This window comes from Eretmochelys imbricata, chromosome 8, assembly GCF_965152235.1.
Source record: "Eretmochelys imbricata isolate rEreImb1 chromosome 8, rEreImb1.hap1, whole genome shotgun sequence".
NCBI classification, from domain to species: domain Eukaryota; kingdom Metazoa; phylum Chordata; order Testudines; family Cheloniidae; genus Eretmochelys; species Eretmochelys imbricata.
This window is the reverse complement of record NC_135579.1, coordinates 92,301,859-92,325,576: the sequence shown is the minus strand read 5'-3', so window position 1 is coordinate 92,325,576 and position 23,718 is coordinate 92,301,859.

Here is a 23,718-nt window from a genome sequence, read left to right as displayed (position 1 = left end):
ATATTTGTGAGCATCATTAGGGTAATACTGATACTATTTCTATTTTCAAAGAATTAATGAAAATTGGGAGCAGAGTACACTGGCATAACTTACTTTCAGTGTTTATGTTCACAAAGAAGAAAGGTGTAAGTAAGAAGTAAGCCTACAGGATCTATGTTCATATGTCTTCCCAATGACTCAAAAATGCTAGGGGAAGGGAGGCAATAGCAGTTGTAAAACACGCCAAGTGCCTTAGCTGGAAGTGTTTTTATTTTGTTCCTGAAGTGTGCGCTGACTACACGGATAGTATAGTATATTGTAACTTGAAATAGGTGGGGTTCAGAGTATATAGACCTTCTTGGGGAATTGAGGACTCTCTTTCCTCATGTACTTTTGGAGGATGCTATCTGTTTTGGACAATTTTATCTATTCCAAAGGCAAAATATTTTCTTTTCAAAGTATTTTAATGAGACACAAGGATAAGTCTGGTTTCAGAGTAGCAGCCGTGGTAGTCTGTATTCGCAAAAAGAAGAGGAGTACTTGTGGCACCTTAGAGACTAACCAATTTATTTGAGCATAAGCTTTCGTGAGCTACAGCTCACTTCATCGGATGCATTCAGTGGAAAATACAGTGGGGAGATTTATATACATAGAGAACATGAAACAATGGGTGTTACCATACACACTGTAATGAGAGTGATCACTTAAGGTGAGCTATTACCAGCAGGAAAGCGGGGGGGGGACCTTTTTGTAGTGATAATCAAGGTGGGCCATTTCCAGCAGTTGACAAGAATGTCTGAGGAGCAGTGGAGGCTGGGGAGGGATAAACATGGGGAAATAGTTTTATTTTGTGTAATGACCCATCGACTCCCAGTCTTTATTCAAGTCTGGATGATTTATCAGTATCCTGAGAGGGGGTGATTCCATTAAGGACAGAGAAAGCATCCTCAACCTTCCCTTCCATTCCGGGGAAGAATTGTAATAGGGGACTCCAGGAAGTCCCCCTTAGTGAATCACTGCTTGTTTCACATTTGTCCATGTATGTGTAGGCTTTGTTACTACTTCTATTTATTATATATGCTCTCAGGCCTTGATTCTCTCTCTACCAATAAGAATGTGCTTGACATTGTGTTATTTTTCCAGCACACAGCTGAGCTCAGAGGAATTAAACTTGCACTCTTGTAGTTGCTTCCTCAGCACACAGGAATTCTATTAATGGCAGATTGCCTGAGATGTCCATTCACCTAAAGTCAGTGCCCTGAGCCATCCACCCCCAGAGAGTAATAGTTAAAATAAACTCTTGTCTAGTTTTCCCCAATATCCCCAGCTTCTATACCACTAAGTCTATAGTTTGGTGACCCTGTCAAGGCTTTGACCCACAGAACGAGAAACGCTGAACCAAAAGATTCTAAGTCACTCTTTCCCTGAAGACTCTTTCACCCACGTTGCTCAGTTAACATTTTACTGAGCATTTCACTCATCTGGAATCCGTTTTGAATAATTCCAGGAAACAACGGCACAGACAGTTCAGGCCAATGCTGACCCTAGCTTGCTAAATTCCCCATTTTTTTTCAAAACTACATTGGAACAGAATTGATTGTAAATGGTTCCTTAATCTTCCAGGCCAGTTGCACCAGTTTAACAGACTAATCTTTATGTCCTAATTAGCATCTGCTTCCTCCCAGTCAAATGTATGCTGTACCTTGCAAGAGAGCTTGTGCTAAATCCCAATCTCAGGATTGTTTGCAAAACTTGAGATTTGGAGAAAGCCGGTCTCCACTGAAGTTTAGCGTGCATACAGCTGAGTTGGAGGTGGGCAGTGGCAGAATTCCAGAACCCCAGCACAGAGGATCAGCATTAAGGGGGTAGGGAGCAATCTAGAGCATCAAACTGACATACCAGTTACTGCTACAGGTACTGTGGTTGTGAACCAATGGACTGGAGAAGGTTCATTGTTTTCCTGACATTACTTAATAGAGAAAACAAACAAACCAACCCTGCAGCCCACATAAATAAATTCCCTGAACTGAAGAAGATAAATTTGTCTGAAAAGCAGAGAGGAATCTGACAGGAAAGAGTTACTTTATGCCATGTTCTGGTGAGGTAAAACAGCCCTAGGTTTGCTCTTGTCTGCAGGTTTTTATTAGTGAGAACAATAGGTTGGGCACAAGGTGAACTGTCAGGAGGAAAAATCAAGGGAATCATAGAGAAGATGGGCCTTGTACATAATTGATCTGACAGAGAGCTGCCCACTCTATCATCGTGGCTGAAATACGGTGGGCCTCCTGTGCAATAATGCATGCGAGTGTAACAGCACAAGACTTGGTCTGTTAAGGGATTTGTTTAATCAGGAGTGGAACTGTCGCTGTCAGCACTGCACATCATTTGCAAAACAAGAAAGCTAGTCTTTGACTGGAAGGAAAAAATTCTGTTGCACTAATCACCTTTAACAGCCGACGTAGGAAAAAAGATACTCTGGGTGAAATACTGGCCCTCGTTGAAGCTGATGGCAAATCTCCCAGTGACTTCAGTAGGTCCAGGATTTCACCCTTTGTTCCCTGAAAATTTGACATTGTTACTGCTTGTTCTTCGCTCTGCTCCCCATTCCTCCCCCCACCCACCCCCGGCATAGTTCATTTTATTGGGAACTGTAATGTTGAAGCACATGGTAATTGCAAAACCAATATGCAAAGCTGGGAGTGCTACTGGTTCCCTATTATCGGAAGGGGTGTGGGGGTAAAGGAGACTCCCAAAGACTTGGGGTTAAACAAGTAGGCAAAAGGACTGAAATTACTGAATGTTATTGGTTTCAGTTTGGAAGGAAAAAATGACCTCGTCACTTAAAAAAATAGAGACCCCATTTTAAAGAGAATGAGAAAGACGGACCTCAAAGCTTTCAGGTAAAGAGTAAGATTTTCAGAAAGGACAAGTGATTTTGTGTGCCCAACCTGAGACTCCTTTAGAGGAGCCTGATAGAGGTTTGGTGCTCATTGCTTACTGAAAATCAAGCCCCTTTAAGGTGACTCAAGAATGTAAGCCAAAAATAGAAGCACACCAGATCCCTAGTCACTTTTAAAAATCTTGGCTAAAAGGGCCAATCCTGCCGGATGCTGAGCACTCCCCAGGAGGTGCTGAATGCCGTCAGATCCCAAGGGAGTTGAGGGCACCGAGCGTTTCACAGGCTCAGCCTTGTTATCAATTATCAGAAAAATGGAGTCAGGGAAGGACCATCCTAATCATTCCTGTGCCTTGACCTGGAGAAACCACCCTCTGCTGAAATGACAGAGTAATTCACTAGCTATTATTTACATTCTGCCTTATGATGGATAAATCAGGCTGATAATGTAATTATATTGCTTTGGCATCATAATCTGTTTCCGAAGAACTAAGTTTATATCACCACAGATTTCATTTAAATGGTTACCAGCAATGAAAATCTGTAGTAGCTATAAAAATAACTTGTACTATGCTCTTGAAACAACCTTTTCATGCCATGTTTCTATTATGGATGTTAAACCAGATTGTGATTATTTTCAGCATGTAGGGATTTACCCTCTGGATAGTGTTGGCAGGATCTGTGATGTCCTGTGCCTAAAACAAATATTATCTAAAAACAATTGTTATAAAAAGGGTTAACAATTTCCACTCAGTGTGAAGCCATAAAGAAATTAGTCTTCTGAAGTGTAGAACATTCGCTTTTACAGTAGGTGGTGGTGTTACACTTTCATACATGCCAGGCTAATTAACTATCCTAAAGACCACATCATTAAATTATTTTCTCTGCTTAAAACATTGCAATACTTAATGTACCCTGGCAATTCAATCATGTTTTAAACAATATCCTAATCATCGACTGTTGTGTGGTGACATTTAGGGTAGATTTCATATTTTACTATGGATGCAAGTAAAATAGTGAGCAGAAAATAGAATCTGCAGTCCAGAAAAGCTATTTGAACAAAAATCTTCTCAGAGAACATCTAAATGGGGCTAGTTATCATCTAGACAATTGATTCTACCTGCGTACTGTTCTGAAAAAGTTCATTTGAAGACTTCAAAAGGTTTTTTTCCCCACACTATTTGCTAAAGTTATCTCCTGCATCTGACTATCCTTCAAAGTATATTTCATTTTGTTGTTTTGTATAGTTTGTTTCCAACCAACGTGAAATCCCTTTAATGAAGTCTCACCAATTTATTTTTAAATAATTATAATACCTTCGGCTTTGTTTTCTGAAGGTATATTGCGGACAGTCACTGAGATTGCTTTTTGAAAAATAAATGCATGAAAGCACATTGTTTCCCATCAAGTCAAAATATCTCAAGTTAATACAACTGAACAAGAAAGAGCAGTGTTCTGGCTTTTCTGATGTATACGCAAGCATCACTTCCATCCACCAGTAATGGATCATCTTTGGGGCAGAAGGAGTGTAATATTAGCACAGATTTCTGCCTGAAGGACAGCTAAGCTACCTCACTCCTTGCAAAGGGCATACTTTAGTGTGGATCTAGACATGGAAATGGCCTGGGTTTTGGCCCTGCGTGGGAACAGCATACAGGCTACTTTCAAAAAGAGAAACTTCCGCCTGTGGATATAGTGTACCTAACCTGTTGGATCCATGGAAAATCAGAGGTAAAACTGCCAAACTGATGGTCCTGACACTGAATGTGTCCAAAAGCTACAGCCCGCACACCCTCTGCTGTTCCTGCCCCTGTACGGTATTCAGAGACAGGACATGCCAAATTCCACCCTCCCCAAGCAAAAAGCCACATTACTAGTTGATAAAAGAAGCAGGAGTCCTGTGGTATATTGACATCCATTTCCCCCCAAGTAGATATAAAAGTAAATAAAAATCATTTTAAAAATGTTTATTTTAAATATTACAGAAGACACTCAGTGCAGAGTTCAGAATTAAAGAAAGGGCTGAGTCAAAAGCCCAGATACACTCTCAAACTGGGAGGTGTTCATCTTTAATTGCAGTTGGTATGTCAGCCGCGTGTACAGTCCTAACACTCCTCTCCGTGTAGGTGTAAGTTATTTCCCACACAACATCTGTCTGGTACATCAGTGACTGAAACTGACATATCTGAGAGTAGTCATGATCTGACAGACTAAGGCACATAAGAACACAACACAGACATCAGACCTTCTACAAAAAGGCACGTGGTAAATAAGACACAGACAAGCACAGCTCAAATGAAAGCAGAATGCTACTTGAAGTTGCAGACACTCCATGTTATAGAAAAAGAATAGTTAGAGATGTGAGAAGGTCACTATTCATGTAGCTTTAAGGGGCAAACCTGAAACAATAGTGTCTTCTTCACCCTGAGATTATCTAAGAGGAGTGAAAAGAAACTGAAATATCAATAGGGAGGGTGATTTTTGTGCCCCTGTGATTTGAGGATCAAATTATTCTTGATACATAAGAACATTATTTGAGAGTAACCTCTTAAAAAAAGTACCATCGGGTCAAGCCAGAAAACTCAGGCCTAGTTCTAGACATTGATTATGTAAAACTTAGATTATTCAGATCCATCGTTTTGGTTGAACCTCATTATATTGTTGTTTTTTAAAACTTGGATCCAGATTAGAGTTTAAACATTCCTAAAGTCTGGGGGTGGCTAGCTCAGGAGTTTAGGTTCAGACCCATCTGTATTATTTATTTTAAAAGAGGATTGATGTGTAGAAGTGTTAACCACTGCTGTTTCATCTCCTGTAAATAATTCTGTTATGCAAACCAAAATTCCTCTCTCACTTGCAATTGCATGCCCGCTGCAGTTCCCAAATGTATTCTTCACTGCCTGTCTTACTCTCTTCAGTAGTATTTATTACTTTTCTATGATGTTCCTTATTGACATATGTGAGGTCTGAGCAGCACTTCACAAACACTATTACATTTATCCTCACTTTACAGATTGCTAAAGTGAGGCACAGATCAGTTACATGACCTACCAAGGAGCAGCCAGGAATAGAGATCAAATTTCCTAAGTTACAGTCCAGTGCTTTATCCTTCCTCCTGTTGCTGTGTGCTGTTAAGTAGGTGTCATGTTCATCTTAAAGAGAGATGCTTCTCATTGGTGGGTGAAGTGTTCTCTTTATGTAGTGTGTGTAAAGTGTTTCATGATTCTGTTGGATGTAAGACACTATGCAAATATAGCTGGTGTAACTTGAACAGGAAAGTTCAACAGATGGCACAAAAATCTGAATTACAAGTTCTCAATACAAGCAGGCTATAATTGAAATACTCTAGAGTAAAAGTGACTGCCACCTGCGCTTTGCAGTTTCAAGAAAAAAAGCATCTGAAATATCCTCCACACAGAGAAATGTAACAGGAAACATGTCTGTTTCAATGGATTACATAGATAGACCCATTGTCTATGGGACAGTTCCCAGTGTATTACTCTCCTCTGTTATATAAGCAGTAAGTTTTCAGAAGTTCTTTTTCCAGTGCTTGAGGTTAATTAACAATATGTAAAAGTTTATAGTTTATATAGTATAATCTCATAAACATTTATTAGTATGGTAATAGACAGTAATGGCCATGTGGGCATAAAATTAAACTGTCGTCTGAGGTGACAATGCAAAATGCTGTTCAATTCAGCCATGTTATCCATTTTTCTACTGGCACTCAGATTTCAAACAAATGCACAAATCTGCATAATTTGGCTAGCTCTCATTTTCCTTGTAATGTGAGAGAACAAAATACTGTATTTATGTTCTTTCCAGTACAGGACTTTCCATGTTTTCCCTTAATCTGATCTTAGTGCTATATAATTATGCTGTTTCAGTCTTATCCTCTTATGTCTCAGAAATCCTATGCTCACATTTTTTTAAAATGTACGTATTTTAAGAGAATTAAGTACTGGTTAAAACCCTAAGAGATTGAAGGTCTCCCTTTAGATTATTGGATCTTTTGCTCAGGGACTCTTGTCTTTTTCTGTTTTGTACTATTTTGTTCAACCAGTCATAACATTTAATTACACAACAGGCATAACAGAGAAACCAACATTAATCTTCCCTCAATACTGCCTTTCCATTTTTGGAACAACTTTTTTTTGGAGGGGTGGGGGGGTGCAAAGGTAGCTCAGTCTCCATCCAGTTTAGTTGAGGCCACTAATCCATTTTGCATAGCTAATGAGCAATCTGTCTTATGGTGACAACTTTCAGTCACAAGAGAGCTGGCACCTGATCCAGTGGTTACTGAAATCAATAAAGACTCTCATTGACTTATTTGGGCATTGAAACAGGCCCCTGGGCAAAATTCAAACCAGTATCCCAAAAGTTTGAAAGGTTTCAGCTGCCATTCCATGCCCAGTGCCATCCATTCCTCTGTAATTAATTCAAAATTTAGTAAAAAAAAAAAAAAAATTTTTTTTAAATCCTCCTCCCAAAGTGATTGATTTTTGCAGTTTTAAAAATAAAGATTAGTCTTTCCACAAAATTCTTGCCTGATGTATCTGGGTCAGTCCCAGGTCCAGTACTTGTCAATATTTTCATTAACGACTTGGATAATGGAGTGGAGAGTAGGATTATAAAACTTGCAGATGACACCAAGATGAGAAGAGTTGCAAGCACTTTGGAGGACAGGATTAGAATTCAAAATGACCTTGACAAATTGGAGAATTGGTCTGAAATCAACAAGATGAAATTCAAAAAAGATAAGTGCAAAGTACTACACTTAGGAAGGAAAAATAAAATGCACAGCTACAAAATGGGGAATAATTGACTAAGTGGTAAGACTGCTGACAAGGATCTGAGGGGTATAGTGAATCAAGATGATACCCACAGCATCATAGAAGAGGCCTTGAAATGGCTTTTGGTCCTACAACTGCATCTATAGAATGTTGTTCTGCAGAAGCCATACCCAAGAGCAAGAGAGTGGTTGACACATTGAATCTGAGTCAGCAACGTGATGCTGTTGCGAAAAAGGCTAATATCATTCTGGGGTGCCATGTGTAAGACATGGGAGGTAATTGTCCCGCTCTACTCGCCGTTGATGAGGCCTCAGCTGGAGTACTGTATCCAGTTCTGGGTGCCACATGTTAGGAAAGATGTGGACAAACTGGAGAGAGTCCTGAAGAGAGCAACAAAAATGGTAGAAGGTTTAGAAAACCGGCTCTATGAGAAAAGGTTAAAAAACTGGGCATGTTTAGTCTTGAGGAAAGAAGACTGAGGAGGGGACCTGAGAACAGTCTTCAAATATGTTAAGGGCTGTTAATAAGAGGACAGTGATAAGTTGTTCTCCATGTCCACTGAAGGAGGACAAGAAGTAATAGGCTTAATCTGCAGCAAGGGAGATCTAGGTTAGGTATTAGGAAAATCTTTTTAACTATATGGGTAGTTCAGCTCAAGAATAGGTTTCCAAGGGAGGTTGTGGAATCCTCATTAAATACTACTTCTAGGCCAGATTGTGCTACCCTTAAGCATGCTGAGTAATACCTTATTCTTTGAGTAGTCCCATTGGTTGTACTGGGACTACTTCAGGAGTGTTTCTTACACAGTATGAGTAAATGTATCAGAATCTGGCCCAGAGTGCACAAATGTAGGTTTTCATTATCCAGGGCTGTCAATCCAGCACTGAACTCATAAAGAAAAACAGCCTCACAAACCTAGACACAGAGGCCACACACAGTTTCTTCGTTTTTATCTTCATAGAAACCTGACTCATCACTGAGAGGTCTTCTGTACAGCACCAACCACTGTGGGATCTGGTCTGTGATTGGGGCTTCTAAATGCTTCCACAGCATAAATAATTGATGATGATGATCTCCAGGTCCCCTTGGAAAAACTCACCAGTAGTACAGATGGAATGCAAGGTGTGCTGGCTGCCTTTGAAAATTAGATAAAATCCTTAAATGTGAAAGCCAATCTAGATGCAAAAATTAATGCTGTGGAAACAGGGTTACTGAGAGCAGAGGAATAAGCCAGGACTCAAGACAAGGACAACATAGCATCCAAGGCAACAGCCATGGGGAAAATAAATTACTGAAAAGGTGATCAGACATGGGAGACCTTAGAACATCTTGAAAGGGTTACAGTCAAACATATATTAAGCGTAACAGTACAGGGTAACAGTACTTGAACTTTAGAACTTTGTGGGAAACAAAATTGATATTTTTCAGAGAATCCTAGCTTCCTTGAGCCAATGTAGCGTAACCTAGGCCAGAACTTACATATGCACCCACACAACTAACATGGTTTATTGAGCGTGGTCTTCGGTGTACCCAGTTGAAAGCTATGCAATGAAAAATACATACTATATGGCTTAGTTTTCTGTTGGGTTCTGCAATAATGAACTCAGTATAGAGACATTTGACCTTTTTAAGTATGGTTTGAAACACATGCAGATGCATGACATATAGTGTGCTGTACAATTGTGCTCTTGCTTCTGAATAATGGTTTACAAATTAATTTTTAAATATGGTATTTTTAGTTATTTTCCATGTGTATTCTGATTTCCTGTTTTGCATTTTATTCTGTTTTATACCATCATGTGGGCAAAGAAACCTCATTTTTAGAAACTTCAGTTTCTGGCTCTGCTTCACAGATAAATTGCAAATGTCAAGATAATTTCCCTTCTCAATAGCTTCCTAAACTCTAATTAGCTCAACAAGGTGCATGTAACCTAAACCATTATTCTGCGAGTGTTGTACAAGGTATATGCATGCATATAACAACTGCTATTTCCTTCTCATGTTATGTTTACTTAATGCATTGATTCCCTTGAAGCAGTTTCAAAAATAGCTCTAATAATAAAATGTCCTTTAATAGGAAAAATAACTTTTAATTTGTTTCTTCTCCCTCTTCCTTGCTGATTCCCTCCCTTGTTGATCAAGGAAATGTTGGTGATGGTTGTTTATATCAAAGTAGTATCTAGAGGTCCTGGTTAGGATCTGGATTTTGTCATGAGCCAAGTATTATACGTATGGGGCTCTATTCTATCCCCTTCAAGGATTGATTTCAATAGGAATTACTTATATGCTGTTTTGGGAGAATTTGGTCCCACTCATTTTTAAAATCACATTTTAATAACTGTCTGGACAAAGGAAGCTTTGAGGACTAAATTTTTTAAGCAGCTGCTACCTTTAACAAAACCAGATCCCACTTAATTCTAAAGAAGAATTCCTTTGAAAGGAATTACTGTGCATGCAGGAAGGTTAGTTCAGTAAGTTTGGCACTGGTCTTCCCCTGGAACTCCACCTTGCTTGTAAAACCATTAGAATTGCAGGTCCTCATGGTTGTGTTTTGTGGGATGTGGACAGTAAGCACTGTACAGTTAGCCACCAAACACATTCCACATAGGACACTGAGCAGCCCTCAGGTTGGAAAAACTTTGCTACTAACAACCTTGGCCATATTTGAACTGGCATCTTAGTCGTGAAAGACCCTATATCCCATTACCAGTCTTCTGGGCTATTAAGCCCTTCACAATAATACTTCGGATATATAGTAGCTATATGTAGGTAAATACTAATATAGTATTAGAAATAGGCCTGAATTAAAACCTCAGATTTCAATATGTCATTTATATACTGTACCTTTCATCTCGATATTCTTCATCAGTATTCAGTCAGCCAGCCTCCGGACATTCTCATGACATATACTAAATGGGTATTATATCTGTTTTACTGATGGATAAACTCGGGCACAGAAAAGTTACTTGACTTCCCAAGCTCAGTCAATGGCTGAACCAGAAAAAAACTCAACAGTTCTGATTTTCAATCTCTTGTTCTACCGCTGCACCACACTCCTTCTGTGAACCTCCACTTTCCTGCTATGTGCTCTTTGAAAGAGACGCTCCCTCCCTTTTTCCAAAGGTGGAATCATAGTTGTAGTCAATTTGAGGGCAGAAAAGATTTTTCCCTCTCAGCAGTATGATCCTCTTGATGTGAATGTGTTAGACCATGCTGTCACTTTAAAAGTGTGGAAGATCCTGGGATAGGGGATTTGGCTGCCATCTTTAATTGCCTGCATGAGAGGAGGAAATCCAGGCAACTGCTTTAGGAGCTTTGAGCATAAATCGCTACTGGTGTAACTCCATTGATTAGAACGGAAAAGTTTCCACCTTTAGAAAAGGGGATGCAAACATCTCCTTCCAAGAGAGTACATGTTAAGTCAAAATGGCTGCACTGGTGTAAAACTGGAGTAACACAATGGTGAATCAGGGCTATTGCTTTTATTTCAAAAAGTGCCCATGGTATTATGCAGAGCTCCACTGGCATGCTGATTTTCCTGTCAGCTGGCACACTTCTCAGCAAAGGAACCTGCATTTGAGTGTTTTAAGTGCTTTTGAAAACTTGACCTATAATATACATGAGGGGCGGGCAAACTTTTTGGCCTGAGGGCCACATTGGGTTTCCGAAATTGTATGGAGGGCCAGTTAGGGGAGACTGTGCCTCCCCAAATAGCCAGGCGTGGCCTAGCTCCCACCCCCTATATGACCCCCTCCCCTGCTTCTCACCCTCTGACGGCCCCCCCGCCCCGGGACTCCTGCCCCATCCAACCACCCCTTCTCCCTGACTGCCCCCCCGCCCCATCCAACCCCGCCACTCCTTCCTGACTGCCTCCCCGGACCTCTGCCCCAATTCAACCCCCCTGTTCCCCGCCCTCTGACCACCCTGACCCCTATCCACACCCTGACCACCACCCCGAATTCCTCTGCCCTCTATCCAACGCTCCCTGCCCCATTACTGTGCCGCCTGGAGCACCGGTGGCTGGCAGAGCTACAGCCACGTCTCCCAGAGCACCAGGACAGGCAGCCGTGCCGCCTGGCTGGCGCCAGCCACGCCACCACGCAGCACAGAACACCGGGTCAGTCCGCGGCTCTGCAGCTGTGCTGTCCGGCAAGAGCTCGCAGCCCCACTGCCCAGAGCGTTGCTCCGGTGGCATGGCGAGCTCAGGCTGCAGGGGAGGGGAAACAGCAGGGGAGTGGCTGGGGGCTAGCCTCCCGGACAAGGAGCTCAGGGGCCGGGTAGGAGGGTCCTGCGGGCTGTAGTTTGCCCACCTCTGATATACATCATCCACCCACCCACCTAACTATCTAATGTGAATTATGGGAGGGGCATTTGGAAATGGTCAGTATTGTCCTAACTCTATTCCTATTATTTATCTTCATTATTTTTGTTATTATATACATATAGTAACACCTAAATGCGCCGACTGAAATTAGGGGCCCATTGGGGGTAATCACTGTAGAAATATATATTAAGAGACACTCCATGCTGCAAAGAGTTTACAATCAAATAGACATGACAGAGAAAAAGTGGGGAGGGAAACTGAGGCACTGGGAGGTGAAGTGACTTGCCCATAGTGTCAAGTAGGTCAGCGGCAAGTCAGGAAAAGAACCCATCCAGCACCCTATCCAGAAAGGACCATGCTCTCTGTGTCTGTTCTATATAATATTGTAGTCATGATAGACAATAAAATATGCACACATGCAAATATGTAGATACACATTTTGTTTCAAAATACTCCTAATGCAAAGTTCTACAGTTCTGTTTTGAATTATGACTTCGCAGAAAACATGCTGAGAAAATGGTGTGTCTAACTGATCTGATAAAAACTCAAAAGTATGCTCATTTGTTATCGCTTTGGGCTCAATACTTTGCTTTGGATACATTAAAGTTGTCTAACGGAAACCAGGGCATATTTTTAAAAGTTTGCAAAATGAACCCATACTGCTGCACCCACCCTCTTTGCAACTCTTTTACGTGCCACTTTAATGTACTCTCTGTCACAGAAATTTGAGGCTTTGCTTTATCAGTGCTGTAGGATTGCATTACTCTGTTCGACTGTACAAAACTCACACATTTCACTACGTCTGTAATCCCAAAGGTCACAGTCAAGGTTGGGAGAGAACAAAAATGATACTTTGTAGTCTAACATTCACACAATTATCAAGTCATAAATCTCGCTCATACTGTAATTAGAGTGTAAGAGATAAGAGAATTCTACACAGACTGATTGTGTCCATGAAAAAAAATAATTTCAAAGTTATGCAAAAGCCAAAGAAGATTGTATTTAGTGCATTAGCAAAACAGACCTTTTTTGAAAGCATTTTTATTTTTCCAGTCTCTTAACTTACTGCATTTTTGTGTATGAATAGAAAAGAGCCATTTGAAATATATGTAGCACATAGTGAGGTAGTTATGATCATATGCTGAATCATTTAAAGGATACCATAAAGACACTTTTGTTCTGAATATAAATGACTCTCACGCTGTGTATTTGGTAGCTTGAAAGGGATCTAGTTCCTTAATTACATTCTTTCTCTCCAGTGTGTATATATTAAGTTTGCTATTATATAATTGTTCATAGTAATAGTTTACACTTATCTTTCAGTCAAAGAGCATTGATTGATTAAGACTCAAAACATCCCTGTGAAGTTAGTGTTAATGCTGAATTTTTTAGAGAGGAAGTTAAGGAATTAACCTAGGACTTCAGAGACCTGGGTTCATTTTCCTACTACATCACAGACTTCTGGTGTGACATTGGGCAAGTCACTGAGCTCATCTGTGCCTCAGTTCCCCATCTATAAAATTGGGATCAGTACTTCCTTACCTCACAGGGGTGCTGGAAGGATAAACACATTAGATTGTGAGGTGCTCAGATAAGGTCTCTATAAGTACCATAGGTCAGGAAACAGAGACACAAAGAAGTTAAATGACTTGTGTGAAGAGCCTGCTGTAAGTAACTAGATCAGATCCAAAATTGAAAGAACTTATTTTCGAATCCTGTTCCAGATGCAGCTGAAATCTCAACATAGTGGATACCATGCAAAATTTCTGCTGCTTTAGGCAAAGCTGTCTCTCAAAGAGACGCTCTTGAGATTTTGGCTTCATTGAACATGAACCCTAGCCCTGATTTGACCTTGATGTCTAACCCATAGCCTAAACCTAATCTGGATCCAGATCCCAGCACCACTTCCTTGGTCTATCTTCAGTTCCTATTTTAAAAGTAGTGTTTAGTTTTCATGAGGAATCTCTTCAAAATATTTAACCTCTGATTTCTCTAGCTTCTCTCATGTTCTTCCTCAGCTAAACATTAGAGCCAAATTCTGCCACCAGTTACATTGACCCAGGCCTTTTGAGGGAAGTCATGGGATTGTGTAGATGTAATGGACGGCAGAATTTGACCCTTTGGAAACCAATTTGGTACCTACAGACCAAGTTTCCACCATTCTGGATCTGATTTCTTATTTTTCTTATTATTTCTCTCCGCTTGTTGCTGGCGAAAGGTGTTGGTTAGGTAAGAATATTGCTGTATTAAAATCATTGAGCTGTGAAAGAAAGGTGTCAGAAAATCTTTTTAGTTACAGCTACAAAATTATTCCCACCTTTATGAAATATCGTGCACAAATATGGTTCCCTGGGACTTTTCTTTTTACCACCTTTTAAAGTGTGGCAGCTCACACTCATTCTAATGAGAGCATACAAGCTCTGGAATAATTTGTTGAACGGTTGTTTTATCTTTCTAACTGGTGTTCTCCCCAAACATTCTTTTGGTAATCCATGTACTAAAGCTAAACCAAATGTATGTTTATGTAAAACAGTTCATGCTATATGCAGCCTGCACTTTTTGTGTGACCTCTAATGTAAAATGCAATATGTCTGGTCTCAGTTATGTTATTCTGTCAACATGTTCCAGTTTGGGCTAAGCTGGAAGCAGCCTTCTGTACATCTGGCTTGGGAAAGGAGGACATCTGTGCAACTAGTTCTATAAACCAGAGCAATTCAATGGAATATTGTTCTAGTGTTAGGGAATTAAAAGAATTTTTGCATTGCAAAACACAACAAATGCCGCCTTCTACAAATAAGAGTTAGCTGCAGAAATACTCAGCTGTAAATCAGCACAATGAGAAGTGAAATGGTGCCCTTGTTTCAAATGTAAATGCAGTCCTTCAAACACACAAATAGTCTAGGTTAATTTAAAGAGATTTAATTCACAGGGATTTATGTCCTTTAAAATGCACTTTGAGATTTATGGATGAAAAACATTATGTATTATGACAGGTTTCAGAGTAACAGCCATGTTAGTCTGTATTCGCAAAAAGAAAAGGAGTACTGGTGGCACCTTAGAGACTAACCAATTTATTTGAGCATGAGCTTTCGTGAGCTCACGCTCAAATAAATTGGTTAGTCTCTAAGGTGCCACAAGTACTCCTTTTCTTATTATGTATTATGTCTTTTTAAATTTATTTTATTCTTTTCTTTTCTTAACTTCTCAATGGCAAAGAGTCTTGAACTATTTTATTTATTATTGATGTAGCACCTAGGGGCCTAATCTGAGATCGGGGTCTCATTGTGGTAGGCACTGTACAAATATAACAAAAGAACACTCCTTGAATATTGAAATGACACTGATACGAGATGCATGAAGTGGTTATCTATTAAGAATGAACCAAGCTCTTGCTTGATACTGGCTGCAGAGAGCCTCCCAACTTCCTAAGTGGAAACAAGTGGTCCTTTCCATAGTAATGGTCACAGACATCTGGGATATGGTGGTACCTGAGAAGGTCCATATGTGCAGAACCAATACGTTTTCTGATTAAACACTGTTTTAGATTCCACTTCATGAAGTCTTGGGCCTTGTGAAAGTGTGCTGCTTCAATGTCTTTTCAGTTAGAGCTGGTCAAAAAACATAATTTGGTTGAAAAAAAAAATTAAGACTTTTTTTAAAAACAAATTTTCACCATTAATTTCCCATTTTTCACCTAGCTCTGTTTTCTGTATCTGACCAGCAGGGGCAAATGTCCCTTTGCTTCATCTCCTGGTTCCTTCTCTCTTTTTCCTCCCAGTGCCCAGTTAATCTGATGCACCATTTGTTCCAACTCTTATCCCCTGTCTTTGGCTTCCCCAGTTTGCTTGGTTTGAAGTGCTGTATTTGTTTGTTTGTTTGACTTCCTTTCAATACTATTTAAGTAAAATGTATCCAGTGAGTTTTGAAGATCACGTTATGTTTTCATGTTCTGTACAACAATGCTATTACTAACCCTCTCCTTCAAACTCAGGGCCAAAAGCCAAATCCTACTCATTTTACTCATGTGAGAAGTTCTTTTGACTTCTGTGGGACTACTCACATGAACGGGGCAAACAGGATTTGATTGCAGATCTGTCAGTACTTTATATGGGTGTGGAAGGTCCATAGTTAGTGGAAATGCCATTTCCACTACTTAGATATCCCAAGAAGCAAAAAATACAACTGCATCCCCTGCACACTGGCATTCCCATCTATAGAGGGCGATCAGAAGGAAAGAGGTATCACCCACAAATGAGTGTGGTCCAGTGGCTTCACTCACACTGCTGATCTACAGGCCCCAAACCCTGGTGGTAGGTGAACAGTGAACAACACTTACTCTTCCACTGTGTACTAGACCTGGGCAAAATTTTTTGGATGAATGGTTTAGTTGTCAAAAAATGCAATTTCAGTCAACCCAAAACTACTAGGGAATTTGACACACGTTCACCAGATAGTTTTGGCAAAAAAAAAAAAAAAAAACATTTTTCAGGCTTGATTTGCAAGGGGAATTAAGCACCATTCACAAAACAAACTGGAGGAAGAGCCATCTCCTTTATAATCTTTAACCCAGGGGTTAGGACAGTCACCTGCAATGTGGGGGACCTCGGTTCAATTTCCCCCTCTGCCTGATGTGGAGCAGGGATTTGAAGTTGGGCCTCCCATGTTGCAGGAGAGTGCCTGAACCTCTAGGCCGGGGTGGGCAAACTTTTTGGCCCAAGGGCCACATCGGGGTGTGAAACTGTATGGAGGGCCAGGTAGGGAAGGCTGTGCCTCCCCAAACAGCCTGGCCCCTATCTGCCCCCTCCCACTTCCTGCCCCCCTCAGAAACCCCCCCACCCATCCAACTCCCACCCCCCCCCCCGCTCCTTGTCCCCTGACCGCCCCCGGGGACTCCACCCCCATCTAACCACTCCCTGTTCCCCAACTGCCCCCCCAGAACCTCTGCCCTATCCAACCACCCCCTGTTCCCCGTCCCCTGACTGCCCCCCCCCCCGGACCCCACCCCCTCTCCAACCGCTCCCTGCTCCCTGACTGCCCCTCAGGACCTCCTGCCCCTTATCCAACCCCCCAGCCTCGGCCCCCTTACCATGCCGCTCAGAGCAGCATGTCTAGGAGCCGCACCAGAGCCAGACACGCTGCTGCGCTGCCCTGCATGAACACGCAGCGCTGCTGCCCAGACCACTGCCCGCGGGGGAGGGGCCGGGGGCTAGCCTCCCAGGCCAGGAGCTCAGGGGCCGGGCAGGATGGTCCCACAGGCTGTAGTTTGCCCACCTCTGCTGTAAGCTATAGGCTATCTGTGGGTGGGTTTTCTCAATCTCTCCTGTTGAAGCTATTCCACTGTGTATAAAAAAAATAGTCACTGGAGCAGGGACTTGAACTTGGGTCTCTCATCTCCATGCCCTAGACATTAGGCTATAGAGTCACTTTCACTCACTCGCTGGCCTACTGACTATTCCAGTGAGATTGACAGAGACCCACCCCAGAATACCCTATTGCCTGGTTTTGCTTGACCTGAAAACAAAATTTGGTGGGTTTTTTTTTCAATTTGATGAAATGTTTTGCCATTTTCCATTCAGGTTGAACCAAATTCTCCCTCCCTCCCCTCCCCCCCCCCACTCCCAGAACTGCCAGTGAACTGAAAAAATCAGTTATTTCCTCAGCTCCACTCTGTACCCAGTAATAACTAGTCACAGGCTTGCCCAGAAGTGCATGTTGGGTAGAAAGATTCCCTCACTCAGATCTGATGTGCTGTTTTTGTCAGAGCAAAGCTCTTTGAAACAGGCTTTTCTCAGCTTTCTGTGGCTTTTTAAGGAGTTCTCGCCATTCATGTTTTTTTTTAGAAATGGACCCTAGCCCTGTAGTTCACAACCTGACTGGGATATTTGATCTAATCTTCTGGGATATGCTAAATGAACTATGTGAAAATAAACAGACCAAAAGAAACTTTCACCATAGAAAAAAACTGTCTCTTTTGTACTTCAGGGAGAGAATATTGACTGACATGCCACCATGGAATATCAGGTCAACATACATGAGTCTTGTTCATTCTGAGTCCTCTAGCTTCCAGTGAAGCAAAAACTAATTGCTAAATCAGTCCTGTCAGCCGGAGTGTAAATTCCACTTCTCCTCTGCTTGGCAGTCGGGCAGCACAGAGGGGACACATAGGCCACCACCTGTAGGGAGGATTCCGCATCAGAACATTCGCCACCCCAGGACAAAGTTCAAGAGGAAAGACGTAGCTGCTCTTCAAGTTGAATTGTGAAAAAGAGCCCACTTCAAGGGAGCTGAGCAACTGCTGCTCAGTCTGTGCTGGGAAGAGCCACCAAGGGTTTGGCTGGAAGGATTTAGTGGGATGGAGATTGAAGAGAATGGATGGATTTGGGGGAAAGAAAAGAAGGGAAGAGGATGGATTTAAAGGGATGAGTGGTCGTATGTATTGGAATAAATGTGTTCTGTATGTAATTCTTGGCTCCTCTTCTAATGGGCCTCATTTTAGCTGGGTGAAAGAGAAGTGGACAAGGTTCGGGAAGAATGTCCTTCAAAGTTGTGTAGTGGGGCCCACCTTTTTTGAATGCCCTTCAAATACCATCCCCGCAGGCAGGGCTGTTCATTATTTTTTGAAGATCAGATTCCATCCTGACTTACAGCCTGTATAAATCCCTTGACTTCAGAGGAGCTGCATATGGTGTAAGTCAGAGTAGAATTTGGACCTTCGTGAACATGAATTCCTAAAAACAACATTCCAATTAAGTTCTGCTTCTGATTTAAATTGAGTGAAGTTCAGAGTTTGGGCTGTTACTCCACCCTTAACTGAGTGTGTCAGTACCCTTATGGAGCGTGTGGTGCAAAACATTGACTACTTACTTGACAACCTTTGCAGTGCTTAGGCAGAGAGGACAGTGGGTCATCTTGACTCTGAATTTTTTTGACGTTGTTTGTTGTTGTCAAAAGAACAACAGCGTTGGTTTAATGTCGCATTTGTGGTATCGCTTTTAAAAAAAATAATAAAGCTCTGTAGTTTGAAAGAGTAAAAGGGCTTCTAAAAGTTGCTTCCAGGCAATTTGGTTTTAATGCACCATGCTGAGAGTGTTTCTGAAGTGCCTGGAAGAGCAAAGAGATGTGGTGCTACTCAGTGCGTCCTCCAAGTGTCCCAGACTACACATATCTCTGACATAGTGGAAAGTGTCAGCCAGGAGCATAGAAACCTTATTGTTGGATTGATTCCATGGTGTGTAATGTATCTGTAGAGACACTTTTATAAATGGAACTTCTGTATCATACAGCATCAGTATACGTTAAAACAGACCTGTGTATTCACACAGAGGCAGTGTGGTCCAGTGGAGGTGGGACGGGACTGGGAATTTGGAGATCTGGCTTCTAGTTCTGGCTCTGTCACACATCTGCTGTGTGATCTTGGGCAACTTGCTTAACTTCACTGTGCCTCTTTTCCCATTCCACCTTTTGTCTTGCCTTGCTCTTTGGGGCAGGGACCTTTCTTAGTGTGTCTTAGGCCTGGTCCACACCTAAACCTTAGGTTGACCTAGCTACATGCCTCAGGGGTATGATTCACACCCCTGAGTTAAGCTGACCTAAGGCCTGGTGTAGAATTCGTCTGCCAACCTAGCTATCAACTCTGGGAGGGGTGGATTAACCACCATGATGGAAAAACCCCTTCCATTGCTGTAGCACGTCTACACTATGGTGCTACAGTGACACAGCTGCAGCACTGTAGCTGTACCCCTGTAGTGTAGACATAGCCCTAGGATGTGTGTATACCCACATATGCAACCATTTTCAATTACTAAGGACTTTAGATCTTAAAAATCAAAAAGTGTGCATTTGTATGTGTATATAATATAGATTCCAAAGCCTAGTAAATGTGGATAAACAATCTACTAACTAGTTTTTAAAAGATCCCAAACCCTTTTTCTGCTAGAGAAATAAAACAAATCAAAACTTGAAGAACACTAGTGTATTTTTCTCACTAAAAATATACTGAGATTATTTAGTATTTATAATGATAATAAACGTTTGCCCAGCCTGAGACCTTGAACTGAAAACTTCACTTCAGAGGGAATCTTTTAATGCCTGTGTTATAAGCCTACAAAAGCACACTGATACAATTAAACAAACTCCAAACTCTACCCCACTCTCCCAACCCAATTCGGGGTGCAGACTTCACAGCTCAGAACATATTTCAGTTATTGACTCAAATCTTTAGCTAAATGTGAATATTCCCCCAAATGCTGGGAACATCGCTCAACAAAATGCTTTCTTTTGTTGCTACTATTAGGTGCCATGTACATTTTAAATGTATCTAGAAAATAAATGCACTTGGTGTGGAATATATCATTCTAAGTGATTTGTGCTCTGAGATCTAGTCACACCAATAGTGTGCTAGTAACCTGTCAGTTATTAAATGTAGGCAAAGCTATGGAGTTGTAGCACTGAGGGTCAAACTTAACAAAATGTCAGCAAGTCATTTTGATTTAGGCAGAGATTGTCGGACGACAGTAAATTCAGGAGAATAGCGTGGCAAGATATTCCGAAGCTGAGGATGCATTTCTGAACTAACGGTTGTGAAAACACTCAAGTATATTAAGGTAAGCATGCCAGCTTGTTTGAAACAATGTGTGTTTCTTGAAATATTCAAAGGGACTGACCCTGCTAGTTTTAAAGTCAGTGCCAAAACTGCTGTTGACTTCAACAGAGGCCCCAATTTTTTTCAGTGTATTTATTACAGCTCTCTCTTACTGCACTGGGAGGAAAACTATCTAGTGAATTATTTAATTAGATTTCCCCGTATATCTCATTCTTTCCTTAAGGCTGCTCAAAACAATCACACTTTAGCATCATCTGCTGGAAGAGACAGGCAATTGATCAGAGTACTTGAACACAACCCGTGTAAAAACCCGACTCCTTTTCTGAGTTGACTGCCAGTTCCTGCGGCAACCTTGTGTGTCTGGCTCACGCTGTGGAGACAAAACAGGCTCCGTTTTTCTCCTCTGCTGGGACAGCTGCAAATTCAGAAATAAAGAGAATTTTCCTAGTGGTAGTGGAATAGATAGTGGAAGCTCAGTTTAGACTTAAGCAGGATTGCATACATATTAGGGTCTTTGCATCATAGCTGCGCTAGGACATACAGAGTCAGGAGTGTAGGAACAGCTGACTCCAGAGACAAAGATTATGCTGTTAATTTTTGCAAATAACTTTAAAGTTGCCTGTTTCCATTCAGCACTGTAAAGTACTGTGGGCAATAGACCCAACTCTGTCTGGTATACAGTCTATGTAACTGCAAATCTTAAATTCATTTTAAGATTTCACTTTACACCGACATAACGTCATCCATCCCAGGATCTCAAAGGATTTCACAGACAACAGTTAATCCTCAAAATACCTTTTAAATATCCTGTAAGGTAAAGTGAGTATTATCATCCCCATTTTACAGTTAAGAAAACAGATACAGAGAGACTAAATGACTTGCCCAAGGTCACATAGTGAGTCTGTGACGGAGGCAGGAACAGACTACAGATATTGTGACTCTCATTTTTTCTTCTTTAGCCACAAGAACATGCTCCTTCTAAATCTAATGAAAGGTCATGAAGTAATTCCATTTTTAGCTAACACCTCATTTCTCAAATGCACATGACACCATGAAGTGTGTAGCGTATTACGTATAAATCTAAAAGGCATATAGTGACCAACTGACTTGTACGAACTAACATTTTCTTTAGGAATGATTCTCAATGTTCCTGAGATTAATTGCTTTTTAGATAGAGGACCACATTTTGCTGGAAAGGCATTTCAATGAACTGGGTAGTTCATATGCATGCCACTGTTCTCTCCTGGATGTAGTCGAACCTCCTCAGTTGTGTCATAGGCCCTACATAGGCCAAAAGGTAATGGAAACCCTCCTTTATCTCAGCTGACAGAGGGCTTTGCTTTTTGGCACAGCAGGATCTGGGTTTTCCTCCTGTTGCAGGCAAGAGGTTTTCAGTGGTCTTGGGGTGCAGCATATGAACAGCTGTGAAATCTTGATGCCCACAAAATTGGAATAGAGTATGGAGCAAAGGTATAATGTGCTATAGATTGCCCACCTTACAAAGTGGGTGGGTTGGATGCATTGCATGCTGGCTGAAGTTTCTAGGTGGCTTTCAAAGTTTCGCTCGAGGTACAGCACATTGCAGTAGCCTAACTCTGAAATAACAAATGGATTACATTGGTTAGGTTAGAGAAATGGTTACCAATGATTGACTAAATGAAAACTTGAGTTTCTTGCTACTTGCATCCACACTCTCTCAGAGAAGACTCTAATAGGAATCACTCTGAGTGCACATCACAGCTGGGAATCCCATCACCACCTACGGTCAGCAGAGCTTACTCCTCTTCCAAACCTCAGCCTCCCTTAGCTGGCACCTTCTCTCCCCATGATAACAGACCTAATATGGCCAGGAGTTATATTATAACCTTTTTCCATTGCTGCCCTTCCCAATCACCTCTCCCCAATCCTTTCTACTGCCTCCTCCCCACCTTTCCTATCCACTCTCTATTTCTGACTCAGACTCTTTTTCCCCCATACACATTCTGTAAACTCTCAACACATTTTGCACATGCATCTGCCTTGTACCTTTCTCTCTCCCTGACTCTTGCCTCTTGTGTGCATATGTATGTGAGCAGGAGGATTGGGATGGCCTTCCCTCTTGTGCTGGCTACTTTAATGATGCAAAAACTGAAGAGTACCCAGCAAGTGTTTGCTACTATGAGCACCTTAATTCGTGCTTCCTGGCCTGGCAGGGCCTCTGATACAGCTAACTTTTGAGTGCCTGGACCAGCCCTGGAGTGCTTGTAGGTGCTTCTGAAATTGCAGTTTGGGTTTCGATCCCCTAAGCTCACTCCCAACATGCTCCCTTTGAAGTACAAACACTGCTGGCCATTCTGACAACTTGGATTCAGCCAAGTGCCAGCTCTGAAAAATCCCTGAACACCCAGCTTTACCTGAGCCCCTGACTGGATGCTCAAATGCCTGTTTGTTCCTGTCAATGTTTATTGAAAGAGTTGGCTTGAAGCTGTCTGTGTCTCAGCATGTCAATCTGTAGAATACTGTCAGAATGCTTGGAGAACTGCGAAGTATGTATAAAATGCTAAGTATTTACAGTGTTGTTAATGTCTTTGCTTAATTCTGATGCTATATATAGAATTTTAATCACAATCTTTACATCTGTTATTGGTAAGGAAAGAATTACACAGACAGTTTGGAAAAAGGACAGTGCTCTGCATCTCTGGAAATGAAAATACATACTTTTTGTGACCTGGCTAAGGAGGAACAAGCAAGATGGAAAAAAAAACTGGTTGTCTTTTTTATCCAAATTTACTTCCCTGGATATTAATGTGTCAGTTCTTTTTCATGTGCACTATCAAAGATTAAAAAAATTAATATCCTCTCTGAATACAAAGATGCCAAAATGTGTCTTACTGAGCAGCTGAAAAGAGAAAGGAGGACATGGCCAATGATAATTTACATGGAGTCAGGCCTGATTTGTTGCTTCCTGAATATGAGTAGGGATTTTTGTTTCATGTGTTGGCTGCATTTGTATGTGTTCATATACTTGACATTCCATGTGAGCACAGCAAGATTGTTGATTTCATTTCTTAGTATGTCAGTCTAGGTGTTTCTTACTAGTAAGGGTCAAGATTGTGCATGATGTGGGCAGAGCCCCTTCCTCACC